Below are 27,403 nucleotides of genomic sequence, written 5' to 3' on the forward strand. Positions count from 1 at the left end.
TTTGGACTTGTGCATCCCCACAGTCGGGTGAAACAATTTATAAAATTTCTCATTATTTATAAATCTCCCCTGCTGATTCTGTTTCACTAGAGAACCCTGACTCATACAAGGGATCTCTCAAGTCACAAGGGCCTGAAGTAGAGAGATGGGCAAGCAAGCAGTGATTGTTTTGTTGGTTTCCTGCCCCTTAGATATTTACAAGAAGAGAGACAAAACCATCCAAAGGTAATCACAGGTCAAAATATTTAAAAACAGAGATTCCCATATCCCCAAAGAAGGTTAGATCTTGATACCTCAATAAGAAAACCAAAGGTGGCTTCTCTAACTGTACTGTTTTATCTTTCTTGTATAGGATGTGTGTTTCTGCATGTGTTTGAGTATCTTTTTGAGGTCAGAGGAAAGTACGGATGATCTGGAATCAGAGTCTCTTCTTTGCATAACCTGGTTCTCTTCAGAAGAACATGATAGACTTATCATATCCATACAGCTGATGAAGTAGATGTTTAAATACCCTCTTTGAATACGCCAATACTGGCTTTTTGAAAGGACACATTTTGATCTGACCATCACGGTAGTGAGTTAGAGGAACAGCAGCTTGCAAACATTAATAAGGTAAAAAAAAAGAAAGTTGTCCTTTTGTTGTACTCTGTTGGAAGAGGTAAAATGAATGCTTGGAAGGGGAGCATTTAATAAGAGAACACTGAATTGTGTGTCCCTGGAGGAAGTGGTCTTGTTTATCTATAAGATAAGACTGTGTGTAGCCAGGTGCATTACTAGCTGTTTTGAGAAACTTGATGTCTGGGTTGGAAACGACTTGAATATTTTTTCTCCCAGAGGCTATAGTTTTCTCTCCTCTAATTGTTAGTGGAATGTTGTATAGAAGCCAAAGCTGTGATATTTTCTTAAGTTGTAAGTTCATTTCCATCCCATGGTGTATTTTTCACCCACCCTCTTTAGAAAAGCTGCCTTAGAAGTCTCCTTATGTTGCTTTCTAACACTTTTTATTTTTATTTTCTCCAAATTCTCTGAAAACACAGACGCTTATGTTAAAAGGTCTCATGCCCCTTTTGGTTCATATAGTATACCATTTGACATTTCAAAACAGGATTTAATTTCTCTCCATAGTTACTAACAGATTTCTTGGAGTTAGCAGCATATTAACCCTGCCTGGTCCAGCTCAGTCACTTCTTAACCCTTTGTTTTCTGGCTCCACCACCAGCACTCCTCCACCACCACCACCACCACTCTGAAATCAAACTTGCTCTTAAGATCTTTTCTCTGACTTCAACTTCCTTGACTGTTTTTTCACATTTCCTATTTTTGGTCATTCCCTTCTAGAAATTTCGTTTTTAGTTTTCTTGACATTTTACTTTCTTGGTTCTCTCCCCACCTTTCTCCATACTGCCCTACCACCTTTAAGAGTTATTTATCACGTTTGGTCCCTAAACTTAGGAAAGACTGAAAGTTGGCCTTGTCTTTCTTCTTTTTGTGACGCCTTCCACAATGGCCTAATCTGCCATCACTGTCATTTTTCTGTTTTAAGGAATATCTTACAAGTTTTATTTGCAAGTAATACATAAATAGTTTCTCCTTGTTAAAAAAACAAAAAACAATCTTCATTTTAATGTATCCCCAAACTATGTATTTGCCTGTATCACTTTGCATTCAATGTGATATACTTCAACTTTAACAACCTCCTGCCCCATAATATTATCCCATCCCCAAACTGAGATCATTATCACCCCTAGTAAATTAACTCTTCTTCCTGAATTCCCTGTTTTCATTTATGGCAATACCATTTTTTTTTCCTAGGGTCCTAGGCTCAAACATAGAACTATATTTGAAATTTTCCTCCCTAGACCCCCAACATCTAAACAATTGTGAGGTTGTCAACTCCACTTTGTGGTGTTTTCTGAATTCTCCCCCTCCACACTTTTGATACTGGTTCTGTCCTCATTATATCCCAAGAACCACGACAATGGCCTTCTCCTAGTCTCAAGTTTGCCTGCCAGCATAATCTTTTTTAAAGTGTAGCTCTGATCATGACACATTCCTTGCTCAGAAACATCCAGTGGCTCCCTGTTCTCTGACAATGTGAGAGCAAACCTACAGGAAAAAGCAGCAGCTCTGGGCTCTAAATACCAATTACCATATTTTATGGTATATTATACCATATAGCACGAATATGTATGTAATTATAAACCAAAATATGCTATATAAATATAAGGCACCATCATTAGACCCTTTTTGTCTTTGAATTTTCTGAGGCAGCAGGGCAAAGTGGAAAGAGTAGAGCTTTGAACTTTATAAAATACTAGGGCAATGAACTCTATGAGTCCTAGTTTCTTCATCTGGAAAATATAGGTAGTTATACCAACTGCATATATGTTTATTAAATAAGGTGATTATGGCATTCTTAGTACGATATTTGGCAGAAAGGAGCTGCTTAATAAATGTTAGATTCCTTTTCTTTATTTCCTCACTTTCCCAAAAGTACCTTGCATCTAGTATATATTCAACAAATATTTGCTGAAGATAATTAAACTTAACAACTTATTTTTTATTTTATTATTATTATTATTATTTTGGTCACAGGTGGATTGGTGTATTGTATGGCTATCAGACTGAACCCCGGAGAAGCCAGAAATAATTCCTTTAGAGACTTTTTAAAAAAATAAAATTAATTCTTTACTAAAACTGGTTCTATAAGAAAGTTAATTTTTTAAGAAAAGAGAAATATAAATTAAAACAGGAATTAAAGGAAAAAAATTATTGAGATACCAGGATAGCTCCGGAGGCTATTGCTGTGCATTATTCAAACAAAACAAACCTCAAAGCAAATACATGGCCATTTTTTTTTTTTTCTAAATAGGCTTATATTTACAATGGAACTTTCACTATTTAGAGCAGAAAATTAACCAATGACATTTATTGAGTATGCGTAATTGCAGTCAGTTCTCAGTATAATAATAAATTAAAATAATTTATTGAGGGAATTCCTACATTCTAGTATTTTATATGTGCTAATTAATCTAGTCCCAAACCAGTCCAGGAGGTAGGGACTTTTATCATCCCCATATCAGAGATTATGAAAATCAGGCTCAGAGGTTAAGTAGATTGGCGGAGCTATGATTAGAATCTTGGTTCTAGAGACCTTTCTTGTAATGGTTACACACAAAGGATACATTTAGTACCCCATTTTAGAAATGGCTAAGGCATTGGTTAGAAACCCTAGCAGCACATCTGAATCACCTATGGATAGATATCTGGATGCAGATTCTCAAGCCCCACTGAGACCTACAAAATCAAACTCTCAAGGGTAAAGTCTGGCTGTGTATATATTTGGGAGACATCAGTGGATATTCTTTGGAGGGGGTGTGGAGCACAATGGTTAAGGCCTAGCATACTGACTCTAGGGCAGCAAGGATCTCTGGCTACAAGACATCACTGAAGGTGGGCTCAAGGGTCTCATTTTCTATTGTGGAACTGGCCATGCCTCTTAAACCTAGAACATCTTACCACATACCTATGTCCTCTCAAGGTACAACTGCCAGGGGCTCTACAGTACATGTGAGAGGCTGAAGTCACTCTGCAAAGGAATGGAAGTCCACACCAGACACTTACTGGGACATGTAAATTTTCCATTAGTGCTTGTGCCAGCCAAGAAGTCAATGCCAGCCCCCTGTGAAAGTCCCAGAATTCAGACACTGAGAAATTGTGGATGATCTAAGATGTGTTGCTAGAAGGGCTAGCACCCTGTGACCCTCCTTGTCTTCCACTGTCTTTTCTGCCTGATGGCGTGAGTGCTATTCTGCTGGTGGGTGTTTTTTGTTTTGTTTTTTTTTGTTTTTTTGGCGGGGGGAATGGAAAGGGTACTCATTTCTATATTGCAGCAGCTGCTATAGAGAGACAAAGTTGAGGGTAACTGCCAACAGCTTCTCCTTTCTCTTCTTTTTGTTCACTCAATCTGTCTGGACGAATGCACTAGGAGAAAGGACGGCGAGAATGGCCTCCAAAGTTGCTCTCTGTTTTAAAGCTGATGAAGGATGTGTTTTCCACAGCTTAGGAGAAACATTTATTATAAAGTGCCTGAGTAATTAAACAAAGGGTATTTGCAAACATCTGCCATCCAGTACTACTGCTTGTGTTCAAACAAAGTCGCAAAGTGTCTCTGGCAAACCAGGGTGAGGAATGCTGGGTGCCATTTGCTAAACGAACTCTTCCAGATTACAATTTTGAGACCTGAGGGAATTAATTCAATTCTGCATGGGGGCTTAATTCTAAAAGAGGCAGTTATTCCATAAGAGAACAATCTTAGAAAATAGGACCTAACGTAAAATTGGCAGCAAGTCATTGAGTGTTTTATTAACCTTTCCTAAACCCTATTTTTAAAATTTATGGCAGAATTGCAGATTCATAGAGTTGAAAAGACTCCAAGGGGAAAAAAGAGACTTCTGGCTAAAAATGGACTCTGTTTAGCAGCACCAGTTCATCCCCTCCAATGCCTTATTGATACTCATGAAGCTGCAGCTGAAGATGAAAACTTTCAATAGCATCAATAAGACTGACAGACAAATGTCACAATCTGCAGAAAATTAGGATTAATGGTTCAAAATGCAGACTATATATCTGAATTTTGACCCCACCATTATAATAGCTAAGTAGCATTAGCTAAGCTATTTAACTTTCTCACCTATAAAATGTAGGTAATAGTAACAATTCTGTAGGCTTGTTCTAAGGTCAGAGAAGACCATCGTAAAACTCTCAGTATCTTGAATGGTACATAATAAGTACTCAGGAAATTTTAGCTGCTAGTAGCATAGTCATGATTATTGTTATCGTTGTATTAACAGAATTTTTCCCAATGTCTTGGAATTGCAGCTAAGGCATAAAGAATCGGGCTTCAGCTTGATACCTTTTCTTTACTTAGACTCCAGCACAAAATGTTCTAGGTTTATAGAGAGATGCTGGTTTCAGAGTTCCCCGACTCCCAGCCTCTGCCAGGAAGAACTGGCAGAGAAGTGTGGCCCTTGAATGAATATTCTGGAAAAGAGTCTATATCATTTCCATCCCCATCTCCATAGGAGAGGAGGGAGACCTGGTGCTTCTGCCTAAAGCCAGGGGTGGAAGATCCTAAGAGAAATACTACCTAAGTTTGGGGGTTTGCAAATATTCCCTCCTCCTCCCTTTTTCATTAACTAACAGATTAAATATCATCTTTCCTTTGAAAGCTGGGGAAGCACCAGGCTAACTGAGCATCTGATATGTTTCTTGGGCTTGAAGAAATGAGTGAGAAAGAGATTTGGTGTAGTTGAGGGAGGGGGTAGCTGAGAAGTTGCTTACATTTCCATAATTTTCATAGAAAGAGTACAAGAGGAGTTATCATGGGTTGAGTGGACACCACCTAGAGGTAACTGGACTTCATTCGTTTCACCTAGACCTCAACCAAGAGCCCCACTTCTCATGTGAAAATATCCCAGCCTCAAGAGGCTGCTGGGTACAGTGTCTTTCACTGGAGTCAAAGTAGAGGAAAGACATCAAACTGAAGCCTGATCCTGCACGTCAAGGAATTTTCAGAAAGCAAGCGAGGGGAAATCTGCCACTTGGAAGGCATCTACAGCCTGCAAGTGTCAGCCAGGAAGCAGCATCGATTCACATGAAAAGGACTTGCACCATATCCTTTGGCCTCTCTCTCTTTCCCACTTGATTGCATGGAAGAGGAACAAACTTTAAGTCTCAGCTTACTGATTTGGGGGTAAGAGGGTGAGGAAGAGTTTTCAATTTTATATGGAATTGAAATTTTACATGGAGTATGAGCAAGTCTTAAATACCCAAATAAATCTGTTTTATAACCAAAAGTGACTGGACAAAATGTCATCAAGGGAGCCAGCATCCAGTGGTGCAAATGTGAGCTAACAGAGTATAATTATTTAGAGGGAAAAAAAAAAGTTTTGTTTTTACTCCAATGTGTTGGGACTAAGCAATAAGGTATATATTATTATTATTATTTATTATTATTATTATATATAAAACTAATGAAACAAGATTAATATAGAGAAATCTATAGAGGCTTCAATTCACAACTAATTCTGGTTGTATTTCATGAAACAGATACAGCCTGAGATGAGGCATAAAGGGTTTCTTCTTTTTCCCATGAGTCCACTGACTTGGATGATGAAGGCTGTACTACTTAGAAAACTGGGCTACAGGCCCTCTCTCTTCATTAGTTTTTAAATTTATTCCTGAGTCGCAAAGATTATTTCCCCTTCCCCATGTTTTTAGAATTTCCTGTTATCCCCCATTCAATCTTGGCTGCCACAACAAGACAGAAAGTGTGAGGACTTCTTTTTCTTGCATCTCTAGTGGAAACCTTAACAGGAGACATTAACTGCTCCAGGTCTGTCAGAGAAGGATGCATTTCTCTCTATTCATTAGTAGTTGCCCTGTGAAAACAATTTTTCCTGTAGCGGTGCTCCTCTTCATCCTCTTGCAACCAACTAGGTAACACAAACATAAACAGCGGTGGGGGGAGGGAAGTCTGGTTCTGGCTCAGAAATTACAGGACAAGCTGGTGGTGCTGTCTTGAGATCTGCCGCCCACATTTGTGAAGCATTTATCCTCAGGAGCAAATGAAAAGAGTGGCAGCAACGAACACTAGTCACTGTTTTTCTCCATGCCCAACTCTTGGTACAGAATGCCAGAGAAACACATAGTAAGGAAAATAAGAAGTCTCCTAGAAACCAAGAAGTGGATTGGAAATAAAATATACTACTTTGTCTTTTACCTAAAGAAAGGTCTTATCAATGACTCAAGTGAGGCCTATGACCAGTTAAAACAGAGGTACATCTTGGGAATGAATTCAAGATTCCAAAATAATCTGAAAAAAGATTTTAAATGGTTTTAATGTTTAAAAGGCAATGCAGGCTCCAGTAAGCAACTGAAAACTAGAGAAAATATATGAAACAACTGTTCTCCGACATTGGCTGACAGGCAGTACAGTATTACAATCCCTGAGAAAAGGAAATCAAATGAGGTAAGCCCTAAAATCACCTTGGGTTTCTGCTTGTGGTTATTTTATAGACTGCTGCACAAGAAGGAGAATCCCAAGCAGAGCGTAACAGGCTTGCTGAATCAAGGAGACTTGGAATTCAGGGAGGCAGAGGTGGCTGGAGTTTGCATAAAGGAAGGTATCATGCAGAGCAAGACCTCAAGATCTTCAAGGGGATTTCTTGAATCTATTGCTGAATACTAAGCCACACTTATAAAACTCCATAAGACTGCAAAACAGCCTGGAGAACTATTAGCTGAATAATTCCCAGAGCTCACACAGTCTGACAATGTTTGCCTTTTGATTGGAATGTTTATTACATTCACATTAAAGTAATTATGGTTATGGATGGATTTATGTGTACCATTTGCTTTCTATGTCCTATGTCTTTTTTCTCCTTTGTTCCTCCCCTACTGCCTTCTTTGGCATTCAATAAATATTTTTAGGGTACCATTTTAATTCCCTGATTGATTTTTAACTATATATATATATATATAATATTATTTTCTTTGTAATTGTTCTAGGGATAAGAATATGCATTTTAACTCCATACAATCTACTATGGATTAACATGAACGTAATTTTAGTAAGATACAAAAACTTTGTTCTAGTATATCTCCATTTCCTTCCCCTCCTTTGTGTTTTTTATACACACACACATACATATAAATAATTTATAAATATTATTATATATACAAAATATATCTATGCTATAAATCCAACAGTACGGTGTTACAATATTGCTTTATATAATCATAAAGATATAGCTATTATAAATCTATATGAATCTAATAACAGAGCCCTAAACAATGAAAAAAAAACTGAAAAAAAAAGGAAGAACAAATAGACAATTCAACAATAATATCTGAAAAGCTCTGAAGATTTCAAAACCCTATTCTTTTTATGTTTGTTTTGTTTTGTTTTTTTAAAGATTTATTTTTATTTATTTTCCCCCCACTTCCCTCATTGTCTGCTTTCAGTGTCCATTTGCTGTGTGTTCTTCTGTGTCTATTTGTATTCTCATTAGGCAGCTCTGGGAACTGATCCTGGGACCTTCTAGAGTGGAAGAGAGATGATTATTACTCTCGTGTGCCACCTCAGCTTCTCGTTTTGCTATGTCTTCTTATTTTCTCTCCTCTGTGTCTCTTGTGGCATCATCTCGCTGCATTAATTCTCCATGTCAGCCAGCAATCCTGCACAGGGCAGCTTTCCCACACAGAGCAGCATTCCCACACAGGGTGGCACTCCTGTGTGGGGCCATATTCCTGCATGGGCCAGCACTCTGATGGGCCAGCTTGCCATCACCAGTAGGCCCTGGGCATCGAAACCTGGACCTCCTATGTGGTAGATGGAAGCCACATTGGTTGAGCCACATCCATTTCCCAAAACTCTATTCTTAATAATTGTAGAACAAGACAGAAAATCACTAAGGCTATAGAACCTTGAACAACATATCAACATTTATAGAGCAATGTACCCTAAACAAGTACATTACACATGGTATATTCTCCAGGATACATTGTATCTTAGGCAATAAAGAAGTCTTAACAAATTAAAAGGATTGAAATCATACAAAGTATTTTCTCCAACCACAATGGAATTAAATTATAAACCAACACCAAAAACAAATTTGAGAAAATTTCAAATTAAAGAATATACTTTGAATTAATCCATGGTCAAAGAAACATATAGAAATTATAATATTTTTAATTAACTGAAAACCAAAGCAACATAACAAAATGTATGAGAGGCAGCTAAAGCAGTGCTTCAAGGGAAATGCATAGCTTTGAAAATTTATGTTAAAGAAAAAAAGACTCAAATCAATAATTTAAGCTTTCACCATAAGAAACTAGGCGAAAAAAAGCAAACTAAATGAAACTCAAGCAGAAGTAGAGAAATAGAGTAGAAATTAGAGTAGAAATTAATGAAATTCAAAAAATCAATGAAACCAAAAGTATGTCCTTTCAGAAGATCAACAAAATTGATAAACTTTTACTTATACAAACAAAAGTGGGAAAAAAGTAAGACAGATTACTAAAATTAGGGATGGAATAGGGTACATCACTACTTACCCTATAAAAATTAAAAGGATTATAAGGAAATACTATGAAAAACTTTATGCCAACTAATTACACAACTTGAATGAAATGGGAAAAGTCCTAGAAAGACATAAATTTTTTAAAAGATTCAAGAAGAAATAGAAAATTTTATAATAACAGTCAACAAATTGGAGTAACTTGAAATCTAGATTTCACTGGTGAAGTCTATCAAATATTTAAAGAAGAAATAATACGAATCCATCAAAACATTTTAAAAATTTTGAAAAGGAATTATTTACTTTCCAACTCATTATATTAAGCTCGTATTACTCTAATACCAAAGCTAAAGATATTACATGAAAACTATTGATCAATATCCCCCATGAACATATGCAGAAAGATGCTTAACAAATTGAATTAAACATATTATAAACAGATTATAAACCACAACCAAAAGGACTTTTTCCAGAAAACTAAGTTGATTTAACAACCAAAAATCAATCAGTACAATACTCCCATATTAATAGAGTAAAGGATAAAAAGCACATAACCATCTCAACAGATTCAGGAAAGGCATTTAGCAAAATTGGACACTGGCTCATGATAAAAACTCTCAAAAAACTAAAAGTACAAGGGGACCTCCTGAATGTGACAAAGGGAATCTACGAAAAACCTACAAGTAGCACCACACCTAATGATGACAGACTGAATGTTTCCCCCCTATGGTCCGAAACAAGGTACAGGCTCCAGTTCTAGTCAACATTGTGCTGGAAGGAAGAAAGAAGAGTGGAAAGGAAGGGAGGGACAAAGGGAAGGAGGAAGGGATAGAGGGAGGGAGGGAGAGAGGAAATACATCCAGACTGGAAAGAAAGAAGTAAAACTGCCTTTACATCCAGATGACATTATCTTGTATGTTGAAAATCACATCCCTACTAGGACTAAAAAACATTCAGCAAGATAGCAGGACAAAAGAGCAATATATAAATATCATATGTATTTCTCTATATTAATTTTAGCCATAAATAATATGAAATAAAATTAAGAAGAAAACTCCTTTCACAATAGCATTGAAAAGACTAAAATACTTCAGGAATAAATATAACAAAAGAACAAGGCTTATACATTGAAAACGTATAGGCTTATTAATCTTCCTCCCAGTCTCCTCCAAAGGAATCTACAACCTTTTACTGTGCATTATGGAAAAGAAAAATTGTGAGATATTTCAGGAAGTATTAGACACTAGCTCTGAACTGACATTAACTTGAGAAGATGCAAAACATCAATGTGGTCCACCAGAACAGGATCTTATGGAGATCAGGTGATTAATGAAGTTTTAGCTCAGGTCCATCTCACGGTGGATCCAGTGGGTTCCTGAACCTATTCTGTGGTTACTCCCCCAGTTCTGAAATGCATAAATTAGAGCAGACAATGTGGCAAAATTCCCACATTGGTTCCCTGACTTGTAAGGGAGGGCTATTATGGTAGGAAAGGCCAAGTAGAAGTCACTAGAACTGCCTCTACCTAGCAAAATAGTAAATCAAAAATGATGCCTGATTCCTGGAGGGATTGCAGAGATAAGTGCATGCCCCATCAAGGATTTAAAGGATGCAGGCATGGTGATTCCCACCACATCCCCATACAACTCTCCTCTTTGGAATGTTCAGAAAACAGATGGGGGAGAAGATGTGGCTCAAGCAGTTGGGCTCTCATCTACCACATGGGCTGTATAATGCAACAGGCCCAATGCTCCTAGAAGTTTTGATGGCAAATAGAGATGTTGTTCAGAGCCTTTAGCAAGTCCCCATAGTAGAATTGGAGTTAAGACCCTTAGGATTTTGGAGCAAAGCCTGCTATCCGCTGAAGATAACTACTCTTCTTTTGATAAACAGCTTTTGACCTGCTACCAGGCCTTAGTAAGTTACATGAAGACATGGCCCAAATGACCAAGGCCCCCATACCTTCTCTTTCCCAGTCCGCAGCTTTGAGCTCTTGGGGAGTTCCCATGATCAGTTGACTTAGGAAGAGAAAACTTAGGCTGGGTTTACAGATAATTCTGTATGATACAGAGGTACCAGCTGTAAGTAGACAGCTGTAAGTAGACAGCTATAGCACTACAGCCCCTCTCCAGGATATCTCTGAAGGACAGTGGTGAAGGGAAAGCCTCCTAGTGGGCAGAACTTTGAGCAGTGCACTTGGGTCTTCATTTTACTTAGAAGAAATGGCCAGAGGTGTATCTGGATACCAATTCAGGGGCTGTAGCCAATGGTTTGGCTGGATGGTAGAGACTTGGAAGGAACATTATGGAAAATTGGTGACAAAGAGGTATGGGGAGAAGTATGTGGATTGACCTCTCTGAATGGATGAAAAACATGTAGATAGTTGTATGCTCACCAGAGGATGACTTTGGCAAAGAAGGATTTTAATTATCAAGTGGATAGGATGACTCATTTTGGAAACCAGCCAGCCTCTTTCCCTAGCCACTCCTTTCATTGCTCAATGGGCCCATGAATGAAGCAGCCCTGGTGGCAGGGATAGAGGTTATACACTGTCTCAGCAACATGGACTTCTACTGAACAAGGCTGATATGGCTACAGCCACTGAGCTGAGTGCATAATCTACTAGTAACAGAGACAAGCACTCAGTCCCCAATATGGCACCATTCCACAAGGTGATCAGCCTGCTACCTGGTGGTAAGTTAGTTACATTCAAACACTTCCATCATGGAAGTGGCAGCATTTTGTTCTTACTGGAATAGACACATACTCCAGATATGGATTTGTCTTCCTTGCACACAATGCTTCTGCCAAAACTACCACCTGAGGACTTACTAGTCCCTTATGCACCATCATAGTATTCCACACAGAATTGCCTCTGATCAAGAAACCCACTTCACAAGTGAAGTGTGAGGAGTGGGCACATTCTCATGGAATTCATTGGTTTTACTATGTTCACCATCATTCTGAAGCAGCTGGATTCATAGAATGGCAGTCTTTTGAAGACTAAATTATGGTCCCAACTGGGTGGCAATACCTTGCAGGGCTGGGGCTCAATATTCTCCAGGAGGTCATGTATGGTCTAAATCAGCATCCACTCTATGGTGCTGCTTCTCCCATAGCCAGGATTCATAGGTCCAGGAATCAAGGGGTGGAAATGGGAGTGGCACCACTATTACTCCTAGTGATCCACTAGAAAAATGTTTGTTTCCTGCTTCTGTAAACTTATGCTCTTCTGGTCTTTAAGTCTTAATTCCAAAGGAGGAATTCTTCCACTAGGAAACACAATGATTCCATTGAACTGGAAGTTAAGACTGTCACCTGGCCACTTTGGGGTCCTCATACCTCTGAATCAGCAGACAAAGAAGGAAGTTACTGTACTAGCTGGGGTGATTAGTCCTAATTATCAACAAATAGGACTGCTACAATATAAGGGAAGTAGAGAAGAGTATGCTTACAATACAGGAGATCCCTTAGGACATCTCTTAGTACTACTTGCCCTGTGATTAAAGTCAGTGGAACATGTGGGTCTCTGTAGTCCTCAGGAGAACCAGTATCTGGGTTTCTATCTACTTTGGCTGTCTCTGGTACCCTGCTGAGGCATGCATAAGCATAACCCCTCTGATGACCTCCCGACTCTTTTTTGGAGACTCATAGCCATATAAACTCATTTGTCCTTTCCATTTCCCCCTTTTATCTAAAGTCAAAAAGCAGTTTTTAATACCTGATATTACATGTAGGCTGAGATATTCTGCTGGTCTGAGTTGATCCTTTTATTCAAGGTCTTTTTCTAGTTACATCATCAGCTGGTGCTTGGTACTAATCCCTCAGTGCCAGGGAGGCTCATCCCCGGGAGTCATGTCCTACACTGGGGGGAAGGTAATGCATTTACATGCTGAGTTTGACCCACAGGTTCTATGGTCATGGCTGATGACTCTGGAGTTCAGGGCCATGTCAGTTGGCCCTACTTTGGAGTTTGTGTTCCTGAGTGTGATGGAGTTGGACTCATATGACCTTTCTACACATGCCTCTTCTGTTACTTTTACCAGACCTGTGGTTGGCATGTGGGTTGGTGTATACTCAGGAAACCTGAATCTCTGGACTATCCATGTGACAGTCAGGCCCTGAGCCTTAGCAGACTTTCAACTCCTACCCTCTGGTTTATTGGACTTACCCTAGCCAGCTAACAGGGAGGTGAAGAAGGTCAACTACCACACCAGGGAGCCAAGAGTGTCTACAACTGCAAGCAGGAGAATTGCATCCAACATCCATGTGGAATCTAAGCCCTCTCTTAGAGGGGGACTGGACATAACTATCCCAGAGTGGACTTATTGGTGTTCTGCTGGGGCACTATTGTGATTAGCAAGGAAAGAAATTGTAGTATTGATGTGCAGAAAGTGGCCATGGTAGCTGCTGGTGGTAGGGAGAGGGAAGAAGAGGTATGATGTGGGGGTGTTTTCAGGATTCGGAGCTGTCCTGGGTGGTGCTGCAGGGAGAGATAGTGGACATTGTGTGTCCTGCCATGGCCCACTGGGTGGATTGGGAGAGAGTGTAGACTACGATGTGGACCACTGTTCATGCGGTGTGGCAGTGCTCCAAAGTGTATTCACCAGGTATAGTGAATGTGCCATGATGATGGAAGAGGTTGTTGATGTGGGAGGAGTGGGGTGGGGGAGAGGGGGGTATATGAGGACCTCATATATTTTTAATGTAATATTTAAAAGAAAATAAAGAAAAAAATAAAAATAAAGTCAATGGAAAACTTCAACAACCCAATCCAGGCAGGATTTCTAATGATCCAGACCCTTCAGGAATTGGGGTTTGGGTCATCCCACCAGGTAAAGAGCCAAGACTTTCTGAGGTGCTTCCTGAGGATAAAGGGAATATGGAAAGGGTAGTGGAAGAAGGTAGTCATAAATATGAGCTATGACCATGTGTCCAATTACAGAAACAAGGACAATGATGGTTATGAGTATTTTCTCCTTGTTTGTTATGAATGTCTGTTTATATACATAAAGCAAATATCCATTTTCTTCTCTATCTTATCCCTTCATCATATAACATAAATTGTATTAACTTTATACCACTGTATTTAAGTTACAGGATATTAAGGTTTAGGGCGAATGTTACCCAAGGACTTGCACCCTTTTCGAAGGAAAGAGTTAATGTGTTGCTGGTTGTATGCAGGACTGTTGAATTTTGTTAGGCAAAAAATGACTGTTACTGTTTTTATTTAGAGGTTAACTATGGTTTACAGGGATGTGAATGGGTACCAAGTTGAAAAAGGTTAGATTAGATTGTGATGGTTAAGGTCATGTGTCAACTTGGCTAAATCATGGTGTCCAGTTGTTTGGTCAATCACTGGGCTGGTTGTTACCGTGTGTATAGGTCATGGATTTAAGTCACTAGTCAGTTGCTTGCATCTAAGGCTGATTACATCTACAATCAACAAAGGAGATTGTCTTCAGCAATAAGAGAAGTCTCATCCAATCAGTTGAAGGTCTTAAAGAACTGATGATTTCAGAAGTCAGAAAGAATTTCTTTCTCTACTTCAGCCAGCCATGTACTCCTGGAAAATTCTTCGAAACTTTCATCAGAATTCCCAACCTGAGACCTACCCTATGGAATTAGGACTTGCCAATCCCCACTGTTGTGTGAGTCAACATAAGACATACATACATACACGCGCACACACACACACACACACATCTTGTCAGTCTGTTTCCTTGGAGAACCATAATACAGCACTTTCCATCTTATGGGTTTGTTGAGAATATCTGAGATGCTTTTGGACAGTCAAGAGATCTGCAAGTCAGACACCAAGATGTAACATGCATAAATGACCCACAAAGCTTTGATATCAGTTACTTATGGTTGCCATTAAAACATTAAGCTGTTCAATAGAATGAGGATATTTGTCCTACAGTTACAGAGCTTACAGAATTTATAGAACACATTTCATTAACCTCTTGGTCATTACTTATTCATAAAGTATTACCCATCCATAGTTTCAATGTGGAACTATAAAACCTCCACATCATACTACATCCTCGATCATTCAGTTTTTGCCATGAATCATAACAAGTTAGATCTAGGAAACACTTTTAGTTAGAAAAATATTAAATTTCAGTATTATGAATAAATATTATCCAGAATATGCCATAATTGAATTTATTATTAAAGACACACCTAAGTGAAAATCTATAGCAGCGTTCAAATATTCTTATATGTTTATTTCTAAGAATTAGAATTATTCTGGCTTTTTCATATGCAAAACACATTGCTATTTGTGTATTTGATCTTGAAGAGGGATTTTTTTTCTTTGAAGAAGAGCACTAATTTGAAAAAATAGTACGCAACCAGAGGATAAACAAAGAATGTGCTGTGACAGATAACAAATATTTTTTTAAGTAAGTCTAGATTTTAAATATTTTCCCCAAACTAGCACACATCCTCTATCCTTCCTCAGTTCTGTTTGCTCAGCTGGATGTCCACAGGGTCCAATTTTCCCTCCAATTGCCCTTGCACACTAAGGGAATTGCTACTCATATGGGTAATTGGTCAGTTTTGTATCCATTTGTATCTGGCAGCTTCTCAAGTGATTTTGGAGTCTTATAATACTATCATGAATTTTTTGTTTTTGTCTCTTCATAGCAAAGCTAAACAGATATGAATTTTTAGGGGTCCTGCATTTTAAGTGGTCAAAATAGAAACACACAAATACAAACTCATTTTAAGCAACTGATCTTTCTTTTCACTTATCAGATACTGTGTAAATTTAATGGAGTCTCAAATGCACTCAGTTCTGCCCTACCTTCCCCTGTTGCTTTCCTCCTCAGAGCAAAATTAACTAGAGTCACTCAAACCACAGAGATTAAGAGAGTGATAGGACACTTTTAAAAAATGCAGTTTTATTGAGATATATTCACATACCATACAATCTATCCAAAGTGTACAATCAATGCCTTTTAATGTAACCCAATGTTGTGTATTCATCACCACAAAAAAATTTAGAACAATTTCATTACTCCAGAAAGAAAAACATCACACCTCATAGCAGTCATCTCTCAGTTCCTCTAACCTTCCCCAGCCCTACATAGCCACTAATCTAATTCATCTTTATAAATTGATTTATCTTTACATTTTATAAAAATGGAATAATAAAATATATAGTCTTAGTATCTGGTTGCTTTCACTTAGCATGGCTTTTTTTTTCTTCTTGATATTAACATATTGTAACATTAACATATATTTGTTCAGTTTCAAAAGAAAACACTCTTATATGTGCAATATTACACATACTCATATTTCACATGAGATTTTACTAGGTTGTACAGTCCCATGTTATATTTTAAAGCTTTCCTTCTAATCATATATGACTTTAGACTTTTCCTTTCAACCACTGTCATACCAATATAACAGCACTACTGGTTACAAACACTATGTTGTGCTTTCACCTTTTCTATTCATTTCAAAAGATTAATGACCTACATGCTTACCAATTCTGCAAAGGTTAACCCTCCACTTTCCATTCTGTACCCTCATTCTATTTTCTGGTGACCTATATTCTAGTTATTAACTCCATGAGTTTACACAATATAATTAGTTCATACATACAGTACTCGTCCTTTTGTGTCTGGCTTGCTTCGCTCAACATAATGTCCTCCAGGTTCATCCATGTGATCATATGCTTCATGACTTCCTTTCTTCTTACAGCTGCATAATATTCCATCATGTGTATATACCACATTTTATTCATTCATCAGTTAATGGACAGCTGGGTTTTTTCCCAACTTTTGATAATTGTGGATAAAGCCACTATGAACATTGGTGTGCAGATATATGTTCATGTCTCTGCTCTCAGTTTTTCTGGGTATATACCTAGTAATGGTATTGCTGGGTCACATGGCAAATCTATGTTCAACTTATTTAGGAATTGCCAAAGTCCTCCAAAGTGGCTGTACCATTCTACATTCCCACAAACTGTGAATAAGCATTCCTATCTCTTCACATCATCTCCAAAACTTATAGTTTTCTGACTTTTTAATAGTGGCCATTCTAATAGGAGTGAAATGCTATCTCACTGTAGCCTTGATTTGCACTTCCCTAATCACTAGTGATGTTGAACATTTTTTCATGTGTTTTTTGTTTTGTTTTGTTTTTTGTCATTTGTATTTCTTCTTTGGACAAATGTCTATTTAAGTCTTTTGCCCATTTTTTGTCAGGCAGTTTGTCTTATTTATTGTTGAGTTGTATTGTCTCTTTATATATCATGGATATTAAACCCTTATTGGATAAGGGATTTCCAAATATTTTCTCCTATTCAGTTGCCTTTTCACCCTTTTGGCAAAGTCATTTGAGGTGCAAAAGTGTTTAATTTTGAGGAGGTCCCATTTATTATTTTCTTTTGTTGCTCATGCTTTAGGTGAAAGATTCAAAAAACCACCCACCACAAATGATCTTTAAGATGCTTCCCTACATTTTCTTCCAGTAGTTTCATCGTCCTGGCTTTTATATTTTAGGTCTCTGATCCGTTTTAAGTTGGTTCTTTTAGAAGGAGTCAGATAGGGGTCCTCTTTCATTAGTTTGGCTATAGATATCCAGTTCTCCCAGCACCACTTGTTGAAGAGACTGTTTCGTCCCATTAACATGAACTTGGTAGGTTTATCAAAAACCAGAGGATTTATTTTTGGACTCTCAATTCTATTCCACTGATCGATATGTCTATCCTCATGCCAAAAATCATGCTGTTTTGACCATAGTAGCTTTGTAATATGTTTCAGTGTCAGGCAGTGAAAGTTCCCTACATCACTCTTCATTTTTAGAATGCTTTTGGTTATTCAGGTGCACTTTCCCTTCCAAATAAATTTGGTAATTGTCTTTTCTATTTCTGCAAAGTAGGCTGTTGGAATTTGGATTGGTACTGCATTGAATCTATCTATCAGTGTGGGTAGGATTGACATCATCACAATATTTACTCTTCCAATCCACAGACACAGAATGTCTTTCCATTTGTTAAGGTCTTCTTTGATTTTGTAGTTATCTGAATATAGATTTTACTCATTTTTGGTTAAATTGATTCCTAGGTATTTGAGTCTTTTTGTTACTGTTGAAAATGGATTTTTTCCTCTGATGTCCTCCTCAGAGTGTTCAATACTAGTGTACTGAAACATTACTGATTGTCGTGTGTTGATCTTGCATTCTGCCATTTTGCTGAACTTGTTTTTTAGCTCAAGTAACTTTGTCATAGACATTTCAGAATTTTCTAAATATAGGATCATGTCATCTGCAAATAGTGAGAGTTTTGCTTTTTCTTTTCCTATTTGGGTGCCTTTTTTTTCCCCTTGTCTAATTCCTCTAGTTAGAACTTCTAGTACAATATTGAATAGCAGGGGTGACAGTGGGGCATCCTTGTCTTGTTCCTGGTCTTAGACAGAACGCTTTCATCCTTTCCCCATGGAGTAGAATGTTGGCTGTGGGTTTTTCATATATGCTTTTTATCATATTGAAGAACTTTCTTCCTATTTCTATCCTTTGAAGTGTTTTTATCAAGAAAGAATGCTGGTTTTTGCTTTTTGTTTTTTGAATTAATTTTCTATTTTTAAAGAAGCTTTAGATTACATAAATGTTACATCAAAAATATAGGGGATTCTCATATACCCCAAACCCTCCCCTTCCCACACTTTCACATAGAAAATATAGGGCATTCCCATATACCCAACCCATTAACATCTTTCTTTAGTGTTGTACATTTGCTACAATTGATGAACACATACTGAAACATTGCTACCAACTATGGACTATAATTTACATTAGAGTTCACAGTTTGCACTGCATAATCTCATAGGTTTTTAAAAAATCATTAGCAATGTATTCTCTTTTTTTTTTTTCCCACTTTTTCATTTTTAAAAAGATACTTCCATTACATAAATGTTATACAGAATATATAGGAGATTCCCACATGCCCTGCTCCTCACACCTCCCACATTTTCTCACATTAGCAACATCTTTCATTACTATGGTACATTCATTGCAATTGATAAACACATTTTGGAGCATTGCCACTAAGCATGTATTATATTTTTACATTGTTGTTTACACTCTCTCCCATTTAACTCTGTAGGCTATGGCTGGATATATAATGACCTGTATCTGTCATTGTAATGTCATTCAGGATGATTCCCAAGTCCTGAAAATGCCCCCTCTATTATACCTGTTTTTCCAACTTCCTAACTCCAGAACATCCATGGGTCACTGCCTCCACAACAATGGTATTTCTTCCATTGCTAGAATCACAATAAGTCTATATTAGAATAATAGTAAGTTTATTTTAGTTCATAGTTTGTTTCCCAATCCTAAGGACCCTGAGATGGTGATACCCAGTCCACCATTAATTTAGGGGGCTTCAGTCCCATATATCCAATGGATGGGACTCTCTTGTTTGCAGTTGTAGGCACTCTCAGTTTCTTGGTATGTTGTTTGTCCATCAGCTCCTCCCCGTTAGTTGTCCTGGGTGAGTTCATTGAACTGGAGAGTAGGTGTTGCAACTCTGTTGATATAAAGGGCACAGCTGCCATATGGACAGCCCAAAGATTTAAGTCTCTTGGACATACACCTACCAATTCTAGTACTAATAATAGGTTCAAATAGAAGGACAGAAGAGTCATACATAAGGAAACTACTGTTGAGTCTAACTTTGTCACACTGTGGAGCATAAATACCAAATTAGGGTGCATTTTGCAAGGGGCAAAATTCCTGAGTTATCTGCCCTGACTATGGTGTCTGGATGTCTCCATATTCCAGAGGAGCTTCGTTATTTGGAGTAGTATCTACTTTGGCTGTTAATGAAATCCTGTTGAGATGTGTATAAGTGCTACCTCTAGGATGCCCTCCTGACTCACTTTGAAGTCTCGTAGCCATACAAGCTCATTTGTCTTTAGCCTTTCCCCATTTTGGTTAAGGTCTTTTTTTCCCCCAGATGCACTGTTTGCTGGTACTTGGTATAGATGCTGGATTTTGTTGAATACCTTTTCTTCATCGATCAAGATGATCATGTGCTTTGTTCCCCCCTTCAAGATGTTAATATGGTATATTATGTTAATTGATTTTCTTTTGTTGAACCACCCTTACATACCAGGAATAAATTCCACTTGGTCATGGTGTATAATTCTTTTGATAGAGCTCTTGGTCTGTAATTTTCTTTTCCTGTATTATCTTTGTCTGGCTTTGGTATTAGGGTGATGTTGGCTTCATAAAATGTGTTGAGTAACTTTACCTCCTCTTCAATTTTTTGGAAGAGTTCAAACAGGATTGGTGTTAATTCTTCTCAAAATGCTTGGCAGAATTCATCTGTGAAGCTGTCTGGTCCTGGACTTTTCTTTTTTGGGAGAATTTTGATGATTGATCTAATCTCTCTAAATGTGATTGCTTTGTGCATTTCTAGGAATTTGTCCATTTCATCTAGGTTGTCTAGCTTGTTGGCATATAGTTTCTCATAATATCCTCTTATGATCCTTTTTATTTCTGTGGGGTCAGTCATAACTTCCCCTCTTTCATTTCTGATTTTATTTCTTTGCATCTTCTCTTTTTTTCTTTGTTAGTCTAGCTAAGGGTTTGTGAATTTTATTGATCTTCTCAAAGAAACAGCTTTTGTTTTGGTTGATTTTGTCTGTTTTGTTGTTGTTGTTCTCAATTCATTTATTTCTGCCCTAATCACTATTTCTTTCCTTCTGCTTGCTTTGGGAATGGTTTGCTTTCCTTTTCCTAGATTCTCCAGTTGTTTAGTTAGAGCTTTGATTTTAGCTCCTTCTTCTTTTTAAATATAGGTGTTTGTGGCTCTAAATTTCCTTCTCAGCCCTGCCTTTGCTGTATCTTATAAGTTTTGAAAAGTTGTGTTCTCATTTTCATTTGTCTCAATTTGTCTCAATATATTTACTAATTTCACTTACAATTTCTTCTTTGACCCACTGATTGTTTAGAAGTGTATTTTTCAGCTCCCCATATTTGCAGAATTTTCCCTTTCCCATCTATTATTGATTTCCAGCTTAATTCCATTATGATCTGAGAAAAGGCTTTATATAATTTCAGTTTTTTTTATATTTATTGAGAGCTGTGTTGTGGCCCAACATGTGGTCTATCATAGAGGAAGCTCCATGAGCCCTTGAGAAGAATGTATATCCTGCTCATTTGGGATGAAATGTTCTGTATATGTCTGTTAGGTCTAGCTTGTTTATCACACTGTTCAATTTCTCTGTTTCCTTGTTGATCTTCTGTCTAGTTGTTCTATCCAATAATGTGAGTGGTGTGTTGAAGTCTTCAACTATTATTGGAGAGATGTCTATTTTTCCCTTCAGTTTTGCCAGAGTTTGCCTCATGTATTTTGGAGTACCCTGGTTAGGTGCATAGATATCATGACTGTTATTTCTTCCTGGTGGATTGTCCCTTTTATTAACATACAATGGCCTTCTGTATCTCTTATAGTGTTTTTTTAATTTAAAGTCTGTTTTACCTGATAATAGTATAACTACCCCTGCTCTTTTTTGGTTACTATTTGCATGGAATATCTTTTTCCAACCTTTCACTTTCAGCCAGTTTGTATCCCTGGGTCTATGGTGAGTCTTTTGTAGGCAGCATATGGATGGCTCATGTTTTTTTTTATCCATTCTGTCAGCCTATATCTTTTGATAGGGGAGTTTAATCCATTCACATTCAATGATATTACGTAAATGCATTATTTACTTCCACCATTTTATTCTTTGATTTTCAAGTCATCTTATTTTTTTTTCTGTCTTTTTACTCTTTTAGTTATCCTTTCTGCTATTCTTGCCTTCACACTGTCCTCCAAGTCTTTCTCTCCTGTCCTTTTCTTTCAGGCTGTAAAGCTCCCTTTACTATTTCCTGAAAGGGTGGATTCTTATTTACAAACTCTCTTAGTTTCTGTTTATTTATGAATATTTTAAACTCATCTTCATATTTGAAGGACAATGTTTCTGATAAAGAATTCTTGGCTGGCAATTTTTCTCTGTCAGTATCCTAATTATATCATACCACTGCTTTCTTGTCTCCATGGTTTGTGATGAGAAATGTGCACTAAGTCTTACTGGGCATCCTTTGTCTGTGATGGTTTGCTTTCCTCTTGTTGCATTCAGATTTTCTCCTTACCTTTGACATTTGACATTCTGAGTAGTTATGTGTCTTTGAATAGATTTGTTCTGATTGGGGTATACTTCAATTCTTGGACATATAAATTAATTTCTTTCATGAGAGTTATTTCTTCAAATTATTCATTTCTTTCATTATTTCTTCAGCCATTATTTCTTCAAATACTCTTTCTGCCCCTTTCCCCTTCTCTTCTCCTTCTGGAACTCCCACAATATGTACATTGTTACACTTTATGTTATCATTCACCTCCCTGAGACCCTGCTCAATTTTTTCCATTCTTTTCTCTCTGTTCTCTCTCTTCAATTTCAGCTGTTGTCTTCTGTATCACTTATTCTTTTTTCTATCATTTCAAGTCTGCTCTTATATGCTTCTGTTTTACTATTTTTTATTGAAGTATATTATTCATATATGAACACACATAAACAATAAGTGTATAGTAAAGATTGTGAACTTACAAAATAAACATACATCACATCACACAGGGGTCTCATACATCACCCCTCCACCAACTCTTTGCATTGGTGTGAAACATTTGTTACAAACTATACAAGAGCATCATCAAAATATTACTGCCAACTATATTCCTTATCTTACATTTGGTGTATTCTTCCCCCAACCCATACAATTTTTTAAATGTATTTTTGTTACAGATATTGTGATCTTGCAAAACAATCATACAGATGTGTAGATTTCCCATACAACTCCACACCCTGGTGGAATATTTGTTACAGATTATGAGATGATATCATCAGACTATTACCACAAAACATGGTCCATAGCATACATTTGGCACACTTTTTCCATACACCTCCATTACCAACACAGTATAGCTTGGCATTAATGCAAGAATATAATAGTATTGCTATTAACCACAGTCTATAAGTCACATCAATTGGAGTTTTTCCATGTTTCTCCATATTCCCATCACTCTGCAATAGTGATGAACATCTGCTCTAGCTAACAAAAGAACTCTCTTGCATTTGTACCCTTAACTACAATTCTCAACTGCCTCTGGGTTCACTGTGTTATTCAGTCCCTAGATTATTCTTTAGCTTTCTTTCTGTTGACATTTACTTCCCCAGGCTACCTTTTTCAGTCACAATCCCATTTATAAACCAGTTACTACTCACTGTAATGTGTTAATATTAACTCTATCCATCTCCAAACTTTTACAGTCAAGTTAATTAAAACTTCTATGTACATTAAGCATCCACAGTTCTTCTCAACACCCCTCTTATCTCCTTATAACCTATACTCTAGGTTCTAATTCCATGTGTTTTTATTTGTATTTAGTTCATATTAATGGGACCATGCAATATTTGTCCTTTTGTATCTGGCTTACTTCGCTTAGTATAAAGTCTTCAAGACTGATCCGTGTTATCACATATGTCCCAATTTCCTTTCTTCTTATTGCAGAATAGTATTCCATTGTATATATATATACCACATTTTTTTAATCCATTCATTGGTGGATGGACACTTGGTTTGTTTCCATATTTTGGCAATTGTGAACAATGCCGCTGTGAACATTGATGTGCAGATGCCTGTTTGTGCCATAGTTTTTAGTTCTTCTGGATATATTATTAGTAGAGGAATTGCTGGATCATATGGCAGTTCTATATTTAGCTTCCTGAGGAACCACCAAACTGTCTTCCATAGAGGTGGCGCCATTTTACACTCACACCAACAGTGAAGGTGTGTTCCAGTTTTTCCACATCCTCTCCAGCACTTATTGTTGTCTGTTTTTTTTTAATAATAGCCATTCTATGTGGTGTTAGATGCTATCTCATTATTGATTTAATTTGCATTTTCTTAATAGTTAGTGATATGGAATATTTTTTAATGTGCTTTTGGCATTTTGTATTTCCTCTTTGGAGAAATGTCTATTTAAATCTTTTGCACATTTTTAAATTGGATTGCTTGCTCTTTTATTGTTGAGTTGTATGATCTCTTCATATAGAATGGAAATCAAACCCTTATCGGATAAGTGGTTTCCAAATATTTTCTCCCAATGACTGGGCTGCCTTTTCACCTTCTTGATGAAGTTCTTTGATTCACAGAAATGTTCAAGTTTGAGGAGGTCCCATTTATCTATGTTTTCTTTTGTTGCTCCTGCTTTTGGTGTAAGGTTTAAGAATCCACCACCTACCACCAGCTCTTGAAGATGTTTTCCTACATTTTCTTCTAGGAGTTTTATTATACTTCCTTTTATTTTAGGTCTTTGATCCATTTTGAGTTAGTTTTTGTATAAGGTGTGAAGTAGGGGTCTTCTTTCTTTCTTTTGGCTATGGATATCCAGTTCTCCCAGCACCATTTGTTGAATTAACTGTTCTGCCCCAACTGGGAGGGCTTGACAGACTTATCAAAAATCACTTGGCTGTAGATGTGAGAGTCTGTTTCTGAACCATCAATTCAGTTCCATTGGTCTATGTGTCTATCTTTATGCCAATACCATACTATTTTTACCACTGTAGCTAGGTAATATGATTTTAAAGTCTGGAAGTGAGAGTCCTCCAACTTCACTTTTCCTTTTTAAGATGTTTCTGGCTATTTGGGGCCTCTTACCCTTCCAGATAAACTTGATAATTGTGTTTTCCATTTGCTTAAAAAAATGCTGATGGAATTTTTATTGGGATTGCATTGAATCTGTACATCAATTGGGTAGATATTTAGTCTTCCAATCCATGAGCATGGAATGTTCTTCCAATTATTTAGATCTTTTTTGATTTCTCTTAGCAATGCATTATAGTTTTCTGAATACAAGTGCTTTGCATCCTTGGTTAAGTTTATTCCTAAATATTTGATTCTTTTAGTTGCTATTTTAAATGGAATTTTTCCCCTGATTTCTTCCTCAGATTGTGCATTATTATTATATAGAAATACCACTGATTTTTGCACATTGGTCTTGTATCCTGACACTCTACTGAAATCATTTATTAGCTCTACCAGCTTTGCTGTAGATTTTTTGGGATTTTCTAGATATACAATCATATCATCTGCGAATAGTGAATTTTAATTCTTCCTTTCCAATTTGGATGCCTTTTATTTCTTTTTCTTGTCTGATTCCTCTAGCTAGAACCTCTAGCACTGTATCAAACAACAGTAGTGACAGTGGGCATCCTTGTCTTGTCCCTGATCTCAACAGGAAAGCTTTTAGTTTTTCACCATTGAGTACAATGTTAGCTGTGGGTTTTTCATATATGGCCTTTATCATGTTGAGAAAATTTCCTTTAATTCCTATTTTTTGTAGTATTTCTATCAAGAAAGGTTGCTGTATTTTGTCAAATGCCTTTGCTGTGTCAGTTGGTAAGATCATGTGATTTTTCTTCTTTGATTTATTAATGCAGTGTATTATGCTGATTGATTTTCTTGTGTTGAACCAGCATTGCATGCCTGGTATAAAACCCACTTGATCATGATGGATAATTCTTTTAATGTGTTCTTGGACACGATTAGCAAGTATTTTATTGAGGACTTTTGCATCTGTATTCATTAGAGAAATGAGTCTATAATTCTCTTTTTTTGTAATATCTTTATCTGGTTTTGGTATTAGGGTAATATTGGCTTCATAGAATGTGTTTGGTAGCATTCCTTCTTGTTGAATTTTTTGGAAGAGTTTGAGTAAGATTGCTGTTAAATCTTTGAATGCTTGGTAAAATTCACCTGTGAAACCACCTGGTCCTGGGCTTTTCATTTTGGGGAACTGTTTGATGACTGTTTCAATTTCTTTACTTGTGATTGGTTTGTTGAGGTCTTCTCTTTCTTCTAGTGTCAGTGTAGATTGTTTGTACATTCCTAGGAAGTTTTCCATTTCATCTACATTGTCTAGTTTTTTTAGCATAAAGTTCTTCACAGTATTCTTTTATGATCTCCCTTATTTCTGTGGGGTCAGTAGTTAGGTTCCCTTTTTCATTTTTATTTCATTTGTTTGCATCTTCTCTCTTTTTTTTTTGTAGTCAGTCTAGCTAAGGGTTTGTCAATTTTGTTATTCTTCTTGAAGAACCAACTTTTGGTTTTGTTAATTTTCTCTACTTTTTTTTGTTCTCAATTTCATTTATTTCTGCTCTATCTTTGTTATTACATTCCTTCTACTTGCTTTATGATCAGTTTGCTGTTCTTTTTCTAGTTCCAACTGCTGTGTAGTTAGGTCATTGATTTTAGCTCTTTCTTCTTTTTTAACATAAGCATTGAGGGCTATAAATTTTCCTCTCAACACTGACTTCTCAGCATCCCATAGGGTCTGATGTTGTATTCTCATTGTCATTTGTCTCAAGATATTTATTGATTTCTCTTGAAATTTCTTCTGTGACCCACTGATTGTGTAAGAGTGTGTTGTTTAATCTCCATATATATGTGAATTTTCCCTTTATTTGCTCCTTGTTGATTTCCAGTTTTACTCCATTATGATCAGAGAAAGTGCTTTGTATAATTTCAATTTTGTTGAATTTATTGAGATCTGCTTTGTGTCCCAGCATATGGTCTATCCTGGAGAAAGATCCATGAGTACTTGAAAAGAATGTGTATCCTGCTGTTTTGGGGTGCAATGTTCTGTATATGTCTATTGGGTTTAGTCCATTTATCATATTATTCAAGATGTTTCTTTATTGATCTTCTGCCCAAATATTCTATCCAATGCCGAGAGTGGTGTATTGAAGTTTCCAACTATTATTGTAGAGATGTCTATTTCTCCCTTCAGTTTTGCCAGTGTTTGCCTCATGTTTCTTGGGGCATCCTGGTTACATGCATATATATTTATGATTGTTATTTCTCCCTGGTGAATCATCCCTTTTATTAATATGTAATGTCCTTCCTTGTCTCTAATAACAGTTTTGCTTTTAAAGTCTGTGCGATCTGATATAAGTATAGCTGCCCCAGCTTTTTCTTTTTGGTTACTGCATGCATGGAATATCTTTTTCCTTTTCCAACCTTTCACTTTTTACTGGTATCCTTGGGTCTAAGGTGAGTCTCTTGCAGGCAACATAGATAGCTTATATTTTCTTATTCATTCTGCCAGTCTGTGTCTTTTGATTGGGGAGTTTAATCCATTAACATTCAATGTTATTAATGTAAAGGCAGTTCTTATTTCATCTATTTTGCTCTTCATGTTTTGTCTGTCATTTGATATTTGATACTTTTAGTTACTGTTACTGATACAGTTGTCA

General features: G+C 36.9%; 1 non-coding gene across 1 annotated transcript; it reads right to left on the reverse strand.

Moving 5' to 3' along the window:
• Positions 1-6,286: 6,286 nt before the first annotated feature.
• Positions 6,287-6,418, reverse strand: LOC111765555 (small nucleolar RNA SNORA31). Its single transcript, XR_002797861.2, has one exon. It is a non-coding gene; the product is annotated as a small nucleolar RNA SNORA31 (small nucleolar RNA).
• Between the last annotated feature and the right edge of the window lie 20,985 nt (positions 6,419-27,403).

This window comes from Dasypus novemcinctus, chromosome 8 (genome assembly GCF_030445035.2).
Source record: "Dasypus novemcinctus isolate mDasNov1 chromosome 8, mDasNov1.1.hap2, whole genome shotgun sequence".
Classification (NCBI taxonomy): Eukaryota; Metazoa; Chordata; class Mammalia; order Cingulata; family Dasypodidae; genus Dasypus; species Dasypus novemcinctus.